Source organism: Rhamphochromis sp. 'chilingali' (genome assembly GCF_963969265.1).
Source record: "Rhamphochromis sp. 'chilingali' genome assembly, chromosome: 21".
Classification (NCBI taxonomy): domain Eukaryota; kingdom Metazoa; phylum Chordata; class Actinopteri; order Cichliformes; family Cichlidae; genus Rhamphochromis; species Rhamphochromis sp. 'chilingali'.
The window spans coordinates 2,565,247-2,585,053 of NC_137949.1; the positions used below are offsets into that span (position 1 = coordinate 2,565,247).

The following is a 19,807-nucleotide window of genomic DNA, read 5'->3' on the forward strand; positions in this document are numbered from 1 at the left end:
CCCCGCATTCCGCGTCCCGGTACGCTGAAGAAAGGGAGGGAGCGGCAGTCACTATTCTTTTCAGTGAGTTGCTTCACTAACAGTTTTCAGTTTCAGTAATAAACTTTGTGTTTTTTAATCTGACCCTCCTGGCTTTGGGCTCGTGTATGTTACCTCCCTGGGTCGTAACAGAGTCAGAGTTGCCAGTTCGTGGTTTACATCCTGCAGCATTTGCTCATGCTGCTCCAGCAGGGCTTCCTGAGTGGTGAGTGTCCGTTAAACTGGATCAGAGTCAATTTTGTCAGGATCGTTCTGTCACGATAAAAAGGGGACCCAAGCACAATGCTTAGAAATAGAACAAAAAAATGAATTCAATTATTAGAAGCCGCCCATGCTACTCACAACGGCTTGACAAAGCTAAAACTAAAATTAAATAATACAAGAAAACACAATTTGGATGCAAAGGCTATGTTTGGTGTTATGATTCAGTGTTATCAGTACTTGTTTATTATGTATATATACATAAAATATACACATATGTATACATATATATATATATATATATATATATATATATATATATATATATATATATATATATATATATATATATATATATGCATGTATGTATGTGTGCATCACTGTGATGGCATTTATATGGTTTTACATACAGACAACAGGCTCTTCTGCCGTGGTCTCATTTTGTCAATTACCAATGATGAAGGAGCGCCATAACATTCAATGGGAGCACTCTGCATTGTTGGCAGTTGGCTTGGCAGATCAAGCACAAGTTCCAAAGATTGGAAGTGAGAATGTGTTGAAAGCACAGTGTTTGCCCTAAATATATATGTTTAAAGTGATATTGCCCAAAATTCCAATAACAGTCGCCTTAAGGCACCTAACATTGTTAGGTAGACACCTTCTAATAATACAAAGAAACCTCAACAATCAAACAACCTCCTATGAGCAAGCACTCTGGCTACATTAGGACGTGAAAAACTCTTAACAGGAATAATAATAATAATGGATACTTTATTGATCCCCATGGGGAAATTACTTGTTTTTCTCTGCATTTGACCCATTCACTCAGTGAAGCAGTGGGCAGCCCACTAAGCAGGCGCCCGGGGAGCAGTGTGTAGGGACGGTACCTTGCTCAGGGGTACCTCAGGGTAGCCGTTAAGTGGATTCGAACCGCCGACCTTCCGATCATGGGGCGACCACTTTACCTACTGAGCTATCCCTGCCCCTAAAGGAAGCAATCTCCAGTGAAGCCAGTCTCAGGGAGGGGCTGCTATCTGTCACAACCAGTTGGGGGTAAGTGCTCCTTAGGAGAGCAAAGCAAAAGTCAGTATTGACACTGTGATTGGTGAAAGATTTGGAGTAAACAACCTTGTGAAAGTCCAATACACAGTCCAATTACAAAGTTTTTTAAGAGAATGGTTCAAGCTCAATAATACCAAACACCGAAGAATAGGGCAGAAGAACACAGCTTCCACTTGGGAAATTGTTGGTGGGTGAGAACCTATGAAAATGCTTTGGAAATATTTTTTTCTTTTAAAGATGACCAACGCTAAACAGAAGACTAGTGTAGTACTATGTACTGTTGATATCAGTGTTTTAGCACATACACGTGTGAAAAGAGAACTTAATAATAAACACTATGAATGGCTTATTTGTTCTACAGCTTGTTTGCTGACTCTGTCCTTCCTCTTGTGCGGCCCTCATCTTCCTTTCCCATCCAGCCAAGACTCATCCTGTGCTGGCCAGGGAGTAGTCAAAGCAGCTTTGCCCTGATACTCTTTTTACCAAATGATTTCTCTGGACAGGAGTGCAAGATTGGAGGGTAAGAGGTTCATACACCAAACAGTAAGCTGCAAGGGAAGGATATACTGCAGAGGTGGCTGAAGGCCTCCTCCAGCCCCAAAGACAGTGTTGTGAGTCAGCATGAAGAAAGCAGTTCACCCGCACAAGATGGGCCTCTTGGAAGAAAGAAAAAAAAACTCCCACAATGAAATGTTTTCTCTAAAAACTCTGAGACACTTGAGAAAAGTTTTCACCCCAAGATGCAACACAATGCACGTCCCTGTGCTTCCTCCCCCTCGGCTCAGCAAGCAGTGGCTAAAGGGAACTCCACGACCTGAGAAGATGGTGGGTGGTGGACAGTGGAGGTGCAGTAAAGCATAGGAAGAGCATATCCAGAATCTTTTGGTTGCTGCCAATGTTAACATATACCGGTGGATTCAGTATCAAAGTTTCTAGCATTTGCCTTCACAAAAAAAAAAAAAACCCTACAAAAAAAGGCACTACAAAAACACAAGTGAAGGAGTGCCCTGCTGGCGATTCAAATAGAAGATGTTTAATTATGAACATCTGGGAAATCAAACTTTTCACCAGACTCCCCCCTGTGCTTAAACTCTTTCATGCAAATATCTTCAACATTGTCATCTCCTTCTCTGAAGAGCAATGTTTTCCTATTTCAGCTTAATTGACTTAAATGTAGTTAAGAGAAGGGGAGCCACATTTGACAGACCACATTGTACAATTTTGAATAAACAGCCAGAATAACAAAAACATGCTGTTTAATTTAATCTTCCAAAATTTTTATCATCTCGAAACGTGTTTTTGTTACTTGGTTAGGAATGGAGTGGTAAAGGCTGTGTAATATTAATAGAACTACACAGAACACTTAGTAAGAGCACATTATATTAAGGTAGGATTGGTTATAAAATCTAATAGCATGTCTGCAAACATAGCCAAGTTCTCTGCTCTGAAAACACTTTTCATCAGCATTTCTTTCTTAAATGTGTACATTTACTTAGGTTCTGTTTACAATGTTCCCATTTTATGTTGGCTCAAACTAAATGGTGCAGTTAAATGTTTTTCTTTTTTACAACTCCTAAATTTACAATAACAATGCTTTTTTTTTAAAGTATTACATAGTGCTATACTTAATTAATTGTGTTAATCATTAATTATTAATTGCATTTTTCAGTAATGCAGTAAAAGAATGAGTTAGTGTATGAGTTTCTGTTATCACATCACAATTACAGTTTTATAATTTTGTCGTTATGTATATTACAACGTTCTAGAAGCATAGAAATAAAAAAGGGAGACAGGGAGTAGGACAGTGGTGGTGGGGTCTACTAATTTTGAGGAGTTGTGATATGTGTTTTTATGTTTCTATTACAAAAGGATGGTAAAGTGCAAATTGCGTCCAGGTCATAAACAGCTGCATATTGGTAGATAATTATTTAACATTTTTAACTTGAATTTATTTTAATTTAGGACAGAAAGAAAGATAGAGATTGTTTAATCTCTTAACTGCTTCTCACAGATTCCCATATTCTGCTGTGTTCTTATGTCCTGGGGTGACCAAACAGCTCTTGCACAGCAGCCACAGGTGGATTCTTCTACCCTGCAGCTCCGAGCTATGCTCAGCCAAACATAACAGCTGTCAGGCCCATGGGGTCCATGTCAAATAGCTTCTTTGGAGAGTGCAGTGAGGTCTGAGGGATCATTTTCTTCTTTTTATCTGTAGTGCTTGGTGTTAAGAATGTGGCTGCTGTGTCCTGCATAAGCACATTCCTTTCTGAATGCCTCATTTCCATGTTAACATCTCAGTATAACAAAGGAATTCCTTTATACTGACATAAATATATGTCAGTATATTTTGTTTATTTCTTGAAGCCCTAACATTGTATTTTAAAATTAAAAAGACATTAAAAAGTCAATAGGAGAGATGTTAGCTGATTAAACAAGTCTTAAATGTAATAAATTCTGTTTTCATGGATGCCTGGATGTTAAACTTAATTGTTACACCTGGTAAAGCAGCAACACTGATCATTTTATTACAGATGAAAGAATTTAGACAGTTTTTAACTCTCAGTGATTCTGCAGTGTTCGTTTGACTTTGGGACCTGAAAATGGCTAATGATGTCAGACTTAAAGGCTGGGTTGCATTAATCTATTACTTAATTATCCACACTTAACAACTCTTGCACCTAATCCATAATAAATGTATGATAGAAAAATGTTATAGAACCAAAACATTGCAATTGTACTTATAGTTTTTATACTTGAATACCTCTGCAATGCAACAACTGGTACATGTGTTATTATTACCTGTGCTCCTTTTAATCCACTTGGTGAGGGATCCACTGCCTTTAGCAGCCTCACACAGGTCCTTTTGTCACTGTTTCCTCCTCATGTCCTTACGAGACATGTCTGGGCAATGTTATATCATCAGTAATAATTTTAAAAAATCTATACACATAAAGCACACACACACACACACACACACACACACACAGACTCGCACATACAGTGACATTTTAAATAATAAAAAAATTAAGTAATACATTTAAAATAATGTATTTATGATGATTCAATTTGTTTGACTATCTACTCTGTGCAGGCAGAAAGCTTATTAAATGTTTAAACTGTAGAGATGATAATAATTTTGCTGCTATAAAATCAGCATTTTGTCATATTTTAAATGTAACTCTAACATAATCTGTTTCTTAATATATTTTCTTTAAAATTTGTTTTTTGAATATTGTAATTGCAATAATTATGTGCATATGCATATTAGAAAAATAAGCCCTCCAGAACACCAGGGAAAAGCCCTGTAACTTACTTTAAAATGGAATATGTTCCCTAAAACGGTGGACAGAGCTACACACTCATGACACCCTTACCCTTAGCTAACGGCTAATGACCAGCACTACTTATGCAGTTGCACACACAGCACGCTCGTTTGTATCAATGTGTCTGTTGCCACAAGATCACTTACAAACATGTACATAATAACCTAATACTCCTGTGTGCTGTAGACTATAGTGTACACTGTACACCCTACTTAATGGTTTTTGTGGCATCAGTCTGAGTCTCCCATTTAATCTGTGTTTCTCAGTAACCACTCTGCACTGCCAGGCAGCCAAAAATGTGCATGCTCTTTGCGAGCTCCCGGCTCATAACCAGCGCCCTCTGTCATCAAGGGTGATCATTGGTTAATGATCATCATGTGACTCATGCAAGCCAGATCCTTTTATTTAGCAAAGTTGTGATTAATAAATCATAACCCAAATTTAGTGAGTTATTATTTATTTGTCATTTCTAGTCTCATATCTCTTGGAGATATATTTTTTATATTCTCACACAGGTGCACACACGGGTGCTCAGAGACACAAACTACACCTTTCTTGGCTACTACCTCAAAGCACATTGTGCGTTGTCGGTCTTGCATCCTGCACAATAACATTCATTATTTAGTATTTACTGTTATTTACTGTTAGCTAGATTATTGCGATGGTGGAACAATGCGGTTTTCGTCCTGGTCACAGAACACTGGATCAGCTCTTTATCCTCTCGAGGATACTTGAGGGCGCGTGGGATTTTGCCCAACCAGTCTACATGTGTTTTGTGGACTTGGAGAAGGCATTCGACCGTGTCCCTCGGGGTGTCCTGTGGGAGGTGTTGCGGGAGTATGGGGTTTCATCACCCCCACCCGAGTATATATATATATATATACTCGGGTGGGGGTGATGATATCTCCCTCCTGACCTGGCGTCCTGACTCCTCCTTGCCGTAGCATTTGTGTTGTACCTCGTCAATCTCTAGCTGTGAGAGCAGTCCCTTCTTTCGAATGTTGGAACACTGAGCTACTAGTTGTTTCGCCGTCATTGTGGATGTTGGGTATCGAAGAATCCATAGGTCCCTCATCCTATTCATGTAGCCCCTTCCGCCGGGGTTACTTGCGTAGTAGCATTCCAACAACGCCCTGTTGTTGGAGGGAGGTTAGCCAACTAACGGAGTTGCAGAAAGTTGCGACAAAGAAGGTGCATAATAAATACAGCAAGCTGTCCATACCTGAGGCCTTGGAAACTGCCAAGCAAAGACTCACAGCCTTGGCCAGCCGCTTGAGGAGGTACACCAGAGAGATAGAGGGCAGGAGAATAAACCAGCTGTTCTCCAAAGAACCAGCAAAGGTGTACTCTCAGTGGCAAGGGAACAATAATAACTAGAGAACAGCACCACCAAGGCTGGAGACGGAGCAATACTGGAAGAGCATATGGGAGAAGGACGCAACCCATAACGGCAATGCTCAGTGGCTGGTGGATCTGAGGGCAGACCACAGCGACCTCCCTGAACAGGGTCCAGTAACCATCACAGTGGCAGATATCCAAGAAAGGGTCTCCAGTATGAAGAGTTGGACAGTACCAGGGCCCGACATGGTTCACGCCTACTGGCTGAAGAAGCTGACTGCACTCCACGAGCGTCTGGCAGCACAAATGAACCAGCTGCTAGTTAACGAGAGACACCCGGAATGGCTAACCGAAGGTCGGACGGTCCTGATCCCCAAGGACCCCAAGAAGGGAGCGGTCCCCTCCAACTACCGACCAATAACCTGCCTCAGTACTACATGGAAGCTCCTGTCAGGCATCATATCGGCTAAGGTGAACAGGCACATGGGTCAATACATGAGCGGGACACAGAAAGGAATTGGCAAGAATACCAGAGACGCAAAACACCAGCTACTGGTAGACAGAACAGTCAGTCGAGACTGCAAGACCAGACTGACCAACCTGTGCACTGCCTGGATTGATTACAAGAAGGCCTATGACTCAATGCCCCACAGCTGGATACTGGAATGCCTAGAATTGTACAAGATCAATGGGACCCTAAGAGCCTTCATCAGGAACTCAATGGGGATGTGGCGTACAACACTAGAGGCCAACTCCAAGCCCATAGCACAAGTCACCATCAAGTGCGGGATCTACCAAGGAGATGCTCTGTCTCCACTGCTGTTCTGCATAGGCCTGAACCCCCTCAGTGAGATCATTAACAAGACTGGCTACGGATACCGACTACGGAACGGAGCAGTTGTCAGCCACCTCCTGTACATGGATGACATCAAGCTGTATGCCAAGAGTGAACGAGACATCGATTCACTGATCCACACTACCAGGCTATACAGCAATGACATTGGAATGTCATTCGGACTGGAGAAGTGTAGTCGGATGGTAACAAAGAGAGGGAAGGTAGTCAGAACTGAGGGGATTGAACTACCAGAAGGCAACATTGCAGACATAGAGGACAGTTACAAGTACCTGGGGATCCCGCAGGTGAATGGGAACCATGAAGAGGCCGCTAGAAAAGCTGCAACCACCAAGTACCTGCAGAGGGTCAGGCAAGTCCTGAGGAGTCAGCTGAATGGTAAGAACAAGATCCGGGCCATCAACACGTACGCCCTGCCCGTGATCAGGTACCCTGCTGGGGTAATAGGCTGGCCAAAGGAGGAGATAGAAGCCACTGACATAAAGACAAGAAAGCTCCTTACCATGCATGGAGGGTTTCACCCCAAGTCCAGCACCCTGAGGCTGTACGCTAAGCGGAAGGAAGGGGGCCAGGGACTGGTGAGTGTCAGCACCACAGTCCAGGATGAGACAACGAACATCCAAGAATACATTGGGAAGATGGCCCCAACTGACCGAGTGCTCAGTGAATACCTCAGGCAGCAGAAACCCAAGAAAGAGGAGGGAGACGAGGAACCATCATGGAAGGACAGGCCCCTGCATGGTATGTACCACCGGCAGATAGAGGAGGTGGCTGATATCCAGAAATCCTACCAGTGGCTGGACAAAGCTGGACTGAAAGACAGCACAGAGGCACTAATCATGGCAGCACAAGAACAAGCTCTGAGCACAAGATCCATAGAGGCTGGGGTCTATCACACCAGGCAAGACCCCAGGTGCAGGCTGTGTAAAGATGCCCCAGAGACAATCCAGCACATAACAGCAGGGTGCAAGATGCTAGCAGGCAAGGCATACATGGAACGCCATAACCAAGTGGCCGGCATAGTGTACAGGAACATCTGTGCCGAGTATAACCTGGAAGTCCCGAGGTCAAAATGGGAGACGCCCCCAAGGGTGGTGGAGAATGACCGAGCTAAGATCCTGTGGGACTTCCAGATACAGACGGACAAAATGGTGGTGGCTAACCAACCGGACATAGTGGTGGTAGACAAACAGAAGAAGACGGCCGTAGTGATCAATGTAGCGGTTCCGAATGACAGCAACATCAGGAAGAAGGAACACGAGAAGCTGGAGAAATACCAAGGGCTCAGAGAAGAGCTCGAGAGGATGTGGAGGGTGAAGGTGACGGTGGTCCCCGTGGTAATCGGAGCACTAGGTGCGGTGACTCCCAAGCTAGGCGAGTGGCTCCAGCAGATCCCGGGAATAACATCGGAGATCTCTGTCCAGAAGAGCGCAGTCCTGGGAACAGCTAAGATACTGCGCAGGACCCTCAAGCTCCCAGGCCTCTGGTAGAGGACCCGAGCTTGAAGGATAAACCGCCCGCAGGGGCGTGCTGGGTGTTTTGTTATATATACATACAGTGTTGGAGAGTAACGGAATACATGTACCGCCGTTACGTATTTAAAATACAAAATATGAGTAACTGTATTCCGTTACAGTTACCGTTTAAAAAGGTGGTATTCAGAATACAGTTACTTTGTTGAAATAAATGGATTACACTGCGGTACTTTCCTGTTTCATTTTGTCGCGGGTCAGGACTGTTTGGGTTTTGTTTGACAGCTACGTTCTGTTGTTCCAGGCGGCAGTGTTACGGTTGCCATGGTTACAGGGTGACGCTCTTGCTCTGCGTGCTTCCTGGGTGAGAGAGCGCCTTTTCGTTGTTGTTGTTGTGCTAAGCTAATAGGCAGAATGCTACAAGCTCTAAAGAATGTAGCCTGATGGGCAGTGTAGTCCGTGCTGCAGGGAGAATGGACTGCCATACCCGTTATGTGTCTGTGAGCGCGAGGAGGGAGAAAAAGGAAAAGTACGAGCTGTCATCGAGCAAAAACGGGAGCTGGAAGCATGTAAATATAATAACAACCACTTCAGCCAAGAAGAGAGCCTGACGAGCCCAGTTGTAAGTAAGCTATTAAGACTCGACTGTACACTGTGTTCGTGTTTTCCTCCGAAACAATAAGTTCCGTTGGAGCAGCCTTTCAACGCCTCTCTCTGTCTCTGCTAGCAAAGTTGACCCAGACAACAAAGTAAAGCTATTTTTCGGCTACGAGCCGACAGGGACCCCGCCGTATTAGTCAGAGGTCCCTTTACTACGGGTTCGGAGCCGTGGACCTTCAGTAACAGTAATAAATCACAGCAATAGTACATTCACGTAGTTGTAAACAGCATGATAATATATTAAGTAATCCAAAGTATTCAGAATACGTTATTCTCATTGAGTAACGTAACGGAATACGTTACAGAATACATTTTGGGGCATGTATTCTGTAATCTGTAATAGAATACATTTTAAAAGTAACCTTCCCAACACTGTACATATATACATATATGTATACTCTTATAAATGCACCATGGTGTACAGTGTTTATTGTTATATTGACAATAAACACCTTGAATCTTGAATCTAATAGTTAAATGTTATTGTTGAGGGGCACTGGCAGGACTCCATACAGACACACATTAAAAAAAATTAAAAATGCCTCATGAAAAGGGCACTTTGAACACCCAAGAGGAAATGGGGAAGGTGCCCCCCCTGTGCAACTTGTTTGCTCTGAGATCTCCTTTCAGCTGAACATACTGACACATATCCCCTAGGAGGTGGCCAGTGGACATCTGAGGTGAGGTGTTCATCATTTATGCTGCTGATATATCCATGAAATCTTTACTTTGAGCACGATCCACAGTTTCTGACCATAACTGAAGGTAGGAGTGTAGATTGCTCAGTACAGGTCAGAGGCTTGACTTTCATGGCAGTATTTTTGGAAAATTACTTTTTTAAATAACTTTTCTTAAACTGGGAAACGTGTGAAAATTGCTGTGGATCTACTGAAATACTATTTTATAGTTTGACTCCACAGAAACAAAAAGTTTTCACTGTTGTCCATGATTTACAAAATTTTAAATTATACTTTCCCCTCAAAATATAACCTCCCTTCTTGTGTATATTTCCTGGTAAGAGTGTATTTTCATGATTTATATAGTATTTGTGGACTGTGACATTTAATTAGGTCCACAAATTTTAACAAATCAGTATTCCATCTCAAATGAGCAAAGTTTTAGAGCATTTCCTGCTCCAGTTGATATCCAATTTGCATAAAAAAATGTACGTCCAAACTTTGACCATGTATATTGATTTTTGCATAATTATTTTTGAAAAATGGTCTGTCGACCAACTTTCAGGCTTTTTACACATTGAAACCTGAGGCAATGCTTGCACATGAATATCTTTAAGAACTATAAACGTAATAGGCTGAAAATGTCACTAGTCTTTCTTTCCACTAAAATTAACCAGAAACTGTAATTTGGGACGTATACATTAAAAAGTGTGGATATTTACTATTTTAAAAAATTAACTGCACTCCATGAGTGCCTGGCAGCACAAATGAACCAGCTGATAATGGATGAAACACACTGAGAATGGCTAACTGGCCCAGAAGGGACTTGGCATAAACATGAGGGTGGCAAAACACTAGCTACTGGTACATAGAGCAGTCACTCGAGACTGCAAGATAAGACTGACCAACCTGTGTGTAACCAAGGTTATTATGGTTTTAAATTGTATTTTTACATTTGAAAATTGCCCCTAAATGAGTTTGAGTAGTTACAGTTTCATTGCTGTTATTATTTTGTACTTTATTTTGGTGTGTTGTTCCTTATTGTTCCTCAAATTTACTAGAGGCACCCCAAAAATTGTAAACAAAGCACCACTCGCTGGTGAAAAAAAGAGCAGCAAAGAGCGAGCAGGAGATTGTACATGCGTGAGCATAAAAAAAGCCCTGAGTGAGGGAAAGACAATAATTCACAGAGCAAGTTGGGAACAGATGCATCACTATCAGTAATCTTGCATGGTCTCTCTTTTTGACACAGAAAAGAGTTACACCACCAATTAGGAGCTGGATATTTAATACATTGTTACTTAAAGAAAAAGATTTAATTAATTATTTCAAAAAGGAGTGGGCACTGAATTTAGGAAGTACCCCAACCGGTCGCAGCAGATGGCCGCCCCTCCCTGAGCCTGGTTCTGCCGGAGGTTTCTTCCTGTTAAAAAGGAGTTTTTCCTTCCCACTGTCCCCAAAGTGCTTGCTCATAGGGGGTCATATGATTGTTGGGTATTTTCTCTGTGTTTCATTGTAGGGTCTACCTTACAATATAAAGCACCTTGAGGCGACTGTTGTTGGGATTTGGCGCTTTTTTTCCTCATGCAAATCTTTTATCTGTTTATCTATTAATTTCTATTTGTGTTATTTTGTGTATTACATTATAGGAGGATTGTTGCAATTCGCTGTCCTGAAATGCTTCTTAAAAGAAGTACAGGTCAAGGCTTACAGATCCCAGTCTTGAAACTGTACTCAGAGTTACATCTGTCAGAGTAAATGTGGCTTAGCTAAGTGAGTAGAAGAACTGACAAGGATCTGGCAAGAAATAAAGCACAAATGGACTCAGGGCTGATTTGCTTGTTGAATGAGTGTTACAATAATTTCTTTAAAAGGAAGCAAAACATTTTATTTTTGCTGAAGGAGTATATGTTTACATTTGCTTACAAATGTATACTTCTGTTTTGAGCTTCTTTTTTAAAAGTTTTTATGAAGACAGTACAAGCAGAAGACCTGTCAGTTACACAGCTCACTGCGTTTTGTACATTTTTGTTGTAACTTTAAGAAAATATCAACAGAAAAGACAAATATGATGAGTGATTGGCATATTTATAAAGAAAACCATTTGAAATGTGTGTTTACATGCCTGCACTTTTATTTTGTTAAATAATAGTAAAAGAAAATAATGAAGAAAATAATACTAAAAGTAGGGTTATATGTCTGGCCAGAAATATGTACAAATTTATATATTTGTTATTTCATTTCTTCATTTCTTCAATTAGTTTTTTAAAAGTTGGCAAAGATAGATAGATAGACACAGATATTTAGAGTAGATTGGGATAGATTTTAGATTTTGAGTCCTAGAGCATCATTCAGCAACAATTCAGCAATATATGACACGTGAACACCAGTTTCTTAAAATGGGACAATATGCAATGTCATACATAGCATCATTTTCAGTCCCAAGCAACCAATTGGAAGTGATTTTCATCAAGACTTGCTTTTACCCTTCAAATCTGCTCTGATACAGTATTAGAATTGTTGGGGGGGGGGGGGGGGGGGGGGGGGGTTTCCTCTTTATACCCTTTGGGGCCAGTTCTGCTGGCTCTGTAAATGTCAGCTCATTGTGTATCCATCCTGCCACCTCCGACTCAACTACCGGTTGGAAGCCATAAATGTGTCAGTCGCCTAGAGCAGCATCTATTGCGTGTAGTACCATTTACCAGCCTCACGCCCACTGCTAGCCCTTCCGAAATGTTTTGGTTTAGACAGTAGCAGTGAATGATATTTCCACCTAGCCTAGGGGACACAAAGATAAAGCCAAGGCCAGATGTAAAGTAAAATTTTACTCATACAAGGCACGTCATGTACTATACTACATGTACTGTTTTCAGTCAGATAGGGATTGTTGTGCACTGAGTGCAGAGAATATGTATATACTCATATATATACTAAAAAAAAATCAGTTTGCTTGTAGAACCTCGAAATTTCAAGTTCAACAATAATGAATTCACACCTACAAATGTCACTATTCTCTTGAACAAAAATAATAATAATTTAGGCCTTTGGCTATCAATGACCTTTGATTGGGCAGTTAGCTTTCTTCATCGTGATACTAAACTAGCAATTTACACTTGTTTATTACAAACATTCAAGCTGTTATTTGAGTACTTGACTGAGTGGAGTAGAAAACAAGTAGACAACACAGCTGAGCTCTGGTACACACACAACTACTACCAGATTCAACTTCTGTACTGGAGACAAAATTACAAGTAAACAATCTGTGAAAGTAAACCTGCTAGAGAGGGTCGAGTTGCTATTATCTTCTTTTGAAAAAATGGGTGACAGTAAAGAGCTGAATTGTCCAGAAGAGAGCTTCCTGGGTTACACTTAAGAGTGATAAAAATCCTGCACCAGGAATGCTAGCAAGCAAGCAAGCAATTTATTTATATAGCACTTTCAGATCAGCCCCAAGCTGAACACAAAGTGCTGTACACTTGACATGCCAGAAAATATACACTAAACAAGTTTAAAAAAAAAAAAGAAATAATATAAAATAGAGGAAAATATTTAAAAAAAAAAGATGATAATTAAAATAACATTTAAAACAATAGAATTGGCACAAATAGCAAAGACAATAATAAAATAGTATAAAATGATAATTAGAATTACATTTAAAACAATAAAATGAGGGTCTGACTGTGTCATAAGCCAATGAGTAAAAAGGGTTTTAAGATGTGTTTTAAAAGTGGACAGTGAAGGGGCCTCTCTAATGTGCTGGGGAAGATTGTTCCAAAGACTAGGAGCAGCAATAGAGAAGGCCCCGCCCCCTCTGAGCTCTCTCTTGGACCTGGGTTCCTCCAGGAGCAGCTTGTCAGCTGACCTGAGAGACCTGGGGGTGAGTAAGGATGCAGAAGCTCAGAGAGGTAAATTGGGGTAAGACTGTTTAAGCATTTAAAAACAAACATGAGAATTTTAAAATGAACTCTAAGATATACAGGCAGCCAATGGAGTGAAGCAAGGATGGGAGTTAGGTGCTCTCTTTTGCGAGTTCTGGTTAAAAGTCGTGCAGCAGCATTTTGGACCAGCTGCAGACGAGAGAGAAGACACCGACTAACTCCACAATACAATGCATTACAGTAATCTAAACGAGATGAAATAAAAGCATGGATTACTGTTTCAAAATGCGGCTGAGATAAAATGGGTCTTATCTTTGCCAAGCGCCTTAAATAATAAAAACTGGACTTGACAGTAGCCCTAATTTGACTGTCTAATTTAAAATCACTGTCCATCTTAAAACCCAGGTTTGTAACAACAGATTTAAAATACTCTGCCTGGGGTCCCAAATCAATAGCGAAGGGTTCACAAGGTCCGCTAGGACCAAACAGAATCACCTCAGTTTTGCTTGAATTACAACTTAGAAAGTTTAGGGACATCCAAGATTTAATGTCTTCTAGACATGCTAGAAGTGGCTTAATAGAGAAGGCATCGTTCTGCTTCAGAGGCAGATAGATCTGACAGTCGTCAGCATAGCAGTGGAAGGATATTCCATGCCTTCTGAGGATGGTTCCCAGGGGCTGTAAATATAATGAAAAAAACAGAGGCCCTAAAATTGAGCCCTGCGGGACCCCAGACTGAGAAGTGGCAGAGGAAGACTCATATCCTAAAAAGTTAACACTAAAAGTTCTGTTAGAAAGATAAGACCTAAACCATTTCAAAGCAGTACCATGAATTCCTGCAATATGGTGCAAGCGAGACAGTAAAATGTTGTGGTCTACAGTGTCAAAAGCAGCTGTTAGGTCAAGAAGGACAAGAACAACGTGATTACCAGAATCACAGGTAAGGAAGTTATCATTAAAAACCTTTAAGACTGCTGACTCAGTGCTATGAAAGTTTTTAAAATCTGATTGGAAGACCTCTGGGATACCATTCTCGTTTAAAAAAATCCATCAATTGCCAGTGTACAATTTTCTCTAAGAGTTTAGACATAAAAGACAACTTGGAGAGAGGCCTGTAGTTAGCCAATACAGTGTGGTCCAGGGCAGGTTTCTTAAGCAAGGGTTGTACTACTGCATGCTTAAAATTAGCAGGGACTACACCAGATATTAAACTGCTGTTTATAACAGTAAGAACAGCCTGGCCTATGCTAGGAAAAATCTCCTTAAAAAATTGGTTCATTTGGGGAACCAGAGAGCCTCAGGTGGCCAACCACATCCTCTAAATAAGAAAGAGTCACAGGCTCAAACTGGTTAAAAACAGCAGGGAGGGCAAGGGATCAAGACAGAGGGGTCGGACTCGGGGGAAGAAATGAGAGCCCACGTGGTTGCAACCTTGTCAATGAAAAAACACATAAAATCATTAGACAGTTTATGAGAGGCCTCCAAACAGCCACTTTGTCGAGCATTTAAGACTAAGTCAATAGATTTAAATAACACACGTGGACTGTGACTGTTGGATGAAATGATCTTAGAGAAATATTTTCTTTTAGCCTCTTTGACCGTATCCTGATAGAGGTGCCAGCAGTCCTTCAGAATTTGAAGAGACACCTGCAGTTTGTCCCTCTTCCATCTGCATTCAGCTCTATGACACTCCCCCCTCACAGCCCGAGTGGTGTCGTTAAACCAAGGGTCAGTTTCAGCCTTGGGCTTCCTGGTTATTAATGGTGCCACAGAGTCCAGAATGGTTAGGCAATAATGCTGATTATGAAATACCAAAGAAGATACTGTGATGCACATTGCTCATCCCTGTTCAAAATATAATGCCTTGTTGCCTTAATGTAGAATATCATTAGCTACACAAGCAGTAGAAACCGTCATACAGTTTAGGGATTTTAAACGTTAAACTGTAAAGTCCCAGGAACAAGCCTTCCTGCAGGAAAGTATGCAACTCAAGTAACATACTTAACATCACATTCATGCAAGAACATAACTGAGAAAGAAACAGTGTACTAAAAATTGATTACACTAAGGGACAAGTTCACGTACCACCCCAATTGATAAACCTCCCTTAGTGTTAAAAAGTTACTGTTTTTAAAAAAAATGTGAATGAAAGGAATATCACATGCTTGTAAATTACACAAAATTTAATGCATTTGATTTAGTGGTGAGGGGTTAGAGCTAGATTTGGGTTAAGCATAGCCATAACTCTTAGCCCTGCTGCTTGAAAAGTTTTTGTATTTATTCACTTATTGGCCACTTTATCAGGTAAACCAAAGTTAATGCAAATATCTTTTCTATCAAATGGCAGCAACTTAATGCATCTAGACGGTTTTGATGCTCAATCATCCAGGTAAGTAAATCCCAAAAGGTTGCTTCTGTTCATCTGGACATAGCGCTACGTCCAGATGAACAGAATCAACCTTTTGGAAATGCATCTAGACATTGCCAAGATAACCTGAAGTTCAAACCCAGTGTCAGAATAATGAAGAAAAGTAATTTAAATCACGTTGAAGGTGACATGATTGTTGGTGCCAGATGGGCAGTATTTCAGAAACTTGTTTTCCATCTAAAATATTTTGAATCAATAATTTTCTAGAATTTCTGTATCCAGTGGGTGGCAGTTTTCTGTGTGACAATGTCTTGTTGATGCTAGAGGTTAGACTGTTTTGAGCTAGAAGGAAGGTAACTGTAACTCAGATAACTACTTTTCTGATGAATTTGGTTTTCCGCCACACATGGCTGATAGGTTCAGTGTGCACCCCATGATCTCATCCTGATTTGTTCACTGGTTAAGGCTGGCGGTGTAATGGTATGGGGGATATTTTCTTGGCAGAAATGGGCCCCTCAGTAGCAGTTATCTGAGTATTGTTTAAATGCCACAGCCTATCTGAGTATTGTTGCTGACCATTTCCATCCTTTTATGCCCAGAGTGTACTCATGTTGTGATGTCTCCTTGCAGCAGGATAACATACCATGTGACAAACTCTAAATAATCTCAAACGTGTGTCTTGAAAATGGCAATGAGTTCACTGTACTTGGATTTGGTTGACAGTTACCAGATCGCAGTCTAGTAGAGAACTTTTGGGATGTGGTGGAATGGGAGGATCAGATAATCAATGCGCAGCATCTGCATGATGTCAGTATGGATGAAAATGCGCTTTACAATTCCACTATTCATTCACTCTCACATTCATACACTGGTGCAGGCAAACCACAGTTGTAGCCACAGCTGCCCTGGGGCAGACTGACAGAAGCGAGGCTGCCATATCGCGCCATTGGCTCCTCTGGCCATTATCAGTAGGCGGTAGGTGAAGTGTCTTGCCCAAGGACACAACGACCAGGACAGACAGAGCTGGGCATCGAACCGGCGACCTTCCGGTTACAAGATGAGCTTCCCAACCCCTGAACCACGATCTTCCAAATTATAATCAGTTACTGGATGTTGTAGGGCTATCTTAGTTGACACAACTCTGCCATATCACATGGAGATCTGGGGCAGTGCATCTAGATTGGCAGAGAAGGATGTTGGTTCCCACCTTTAATATTTTTGTGGGGGTCTATAATTTGAGAGGAAAGATGAGCAAGGGAGGGAGGGTCTGGGCTTCTCTGCTTGGGCAACCCAGACCTGGATAAGCAGTAGAAGATGGATGGATGGATATTTACAGCACAAGTGGTTAATGACCATTGTAGGTTGTTATAGGTTATGTGGGAAAAAACAGATGCATAATTTATTCGATTATTTCAGACAAACATCAGCCTTCATGACGTATTTAAAGGGTTTTTTAGGGGACACAACATCAAAATATTAAAGCTAGTAAAACTAACTCTGCATGCTCTGCATGCTAGCTCCAAAAATATGGCCAAGCAGTTCAACAAAAGCAACTAAAACAATAGGGCTTTGGAGCGTGATGTCACGGGGAGTGGGCGTAGAAAGGATTTTGGCCCGATCCGCCATTTTGGGGGTCTAGCGCAAGTGAAAAGGGAGCGAAGTCACACACAACAGCCATGGTTCGTATTTGATGTGTGGTCGGCTGCAATGTTCGATCGCACGACCGGCAAGAGAATAAGCTTGAAAAGGGTTTATCTTTTAATTCTTTCCCCACCTGGAAGCAACATGACGCAGCTCGTGTATCGATGTTACCAAACGAAGGCGTCTAGCCTGGATAGCAGCTGTGAGACGAGCTGATATCCAGTTCTCTTCCATCTCCAAATATCTGTTGGTGCTCCTGACATTTTCATTCCGGTAAGTTCTAAATATGTTCATATCTTTATAGCCTATTAGTTTTATTTTCTATGCGCTCTGAGGTCATAGCAAGTTAGAACAAACATCCTACTGAGTGATTTTGCAGAACTACCTTCTATCTATAGAGATGCTAATTATTTGGCATTATTGCAGCAAACCAGCCTATGAAATGGATGAAACATCATGACTGGGTTCCAGCGCTACACAAGGGACCTGCTGCAAACATACCACCATGCCAATCAGATTACTTCTTCCATGTGAGGGTGAAGAGTTGACCCTCCTGGATAAGATGGTGAAGGTTTGCTGCGTTTTGGTGAACAGTGTGATAATAAAACCAGGGAAAAATGAAACCTGCTCCTGTTAAATATTCTTAAGTATTGTGCTGTTAAAATTGCTGTATTTTTTCAAAAGATACAGTAAATAATGTTAGTAGTGGGTGATGTCATGTAAACACTCATGATTTTGTGTAAACATTTTGCCATTTGTAAACTATAAATGACATGGATTCTACATTGTAACTGATGTGATGTTCTATAAAGTGGTTTTAATAAAAAAGAGGCAAAAATTTGTTTGTTTCTTTATTCAACTTTTGAACAGTGGGACTCAGTCAGTACATATTCAGTAAATGCAAATTATTTACACGGCAGTGCACTACAGGCATAAATGTAGACCCCTAGATAAAACATTATGGGTCATTCCCACAACCCACAGCTTTACTGTGTTCCAGCAAAGTATCCAATAGCAGTGACGACTCCTCCAAAGTAGCAGGTGGGATTTTTCTGTTTTGAGGACCCCTCCTTTTCCCCGTCACTACAGATGGTCTGTTTATGTTTTGATTGAGAGCCTTTTTTTGGGCAGCTGAAGAGGAGAAGTCTATCTTATGGCCAACCTCTGGCTGTATCTTGGTCATATTACCCAGCAAAACCCAGTATGCAGGTTCATCTGTAACAGTCCTTGTGCCACGGATCAACACTGTTGCTTCTACATTAAACAGAAGAGCAGCGACATGGCTGCAGGTCTCTGCGACTCCGGCCTTACAGGTGCAGTGGGCGGCTTCAACCTTCCCTGTGATGCTCACAGTGACCCATGGCTGCAATGCTGGTTCATTCAGTCTTTGAGAGTGCAGGACCTGAAACACACACAGACAAAGTTCATTTAAAGACAAGAACTATGAGCCAAGGCCGACATAAATGTGTTTAATCTACTTTATCATAAATGTAACAAAGTGTTTAGAAAGTTAGCACATACATGTCATTTTTCATTTCTTTATGTGTCCATCTGCATGTTATAGTGTAAATCTGTCTGTTCTCTGTCAGAAACCTGCCTGCAGAAAATGAACCTAAAGAAGAAGAAAGTGTGTACATTATTGTACTTTATTGAGCCCCGTGGGGAAATTGCTCTCTGCATTTAACCCATTCACTCAGTGAAGCAGTGGGCAGCCATTGGGCGCCCGGGGAGCAGTGTGTAGGGACGGTACCTTGCTCAGGGGTACCTCAGGGTAGCTGTTAAGGGGAATCGAACCCCCGACCTTCCGATCATGGGGCAACCACTCTACCTACTGAGCTATCCCCGCCATTAAAGGATGTAATGCAAGGATGTCATCACTTTAGAGATGGAGAAAGCATAAAGTGACAATTATGAATCACTTAATATGATAAGGAGATTCTGCAGGTCATTGATCAATATATAAAATTAAAATAAAATGTATTTTTAGTGACACAGGATACAAACATGGAAGCAAGATGTATAATTAGTATTATTTATAATAAATATGAATTAATTAGTGCAATTTCTTTAACCATAAAGAATAACAATCCTTCAGGACAGTGTCACATCAATGCACTGAACTCATTATGTTATCCACCTAACAGCCTCCACATGTTCTCACTGTAATTTCCCCTCATGAATGAATTTATGCTGCACTAATCTGAATGTTTGCAAGGAAATCAAACGCATTTCACTCGCAGTACTCGAGCTGACTTACCTTTGCTTGAATGATGACTTGTACGCGCTGACTCCACA

At 41.2% G+C, this 19,807-nt stretch overlaps 1 long non-coding RNA gene across 1 annotated transcript in view; it reads right to left on the minus strand.

Annotated features, from left to right (window-relative positions):
- Window positions 1–997: 997 nt before the first annotated feature.
- LOC308389773 overlaps window positions 998–19,807 on the minus strand; it is a 140,477-nt gene continuing 121,667 nt past the window's right edge. The window contains exon 2 of the long non-coding RNA XR_013970330.1: window positions 998–1,225. This is a non-coding gene — a long non-coding RNA (uncharacterized lncRNA). The remainder of the gene's footprint in view (window positions 1,226–19,807) is intronic.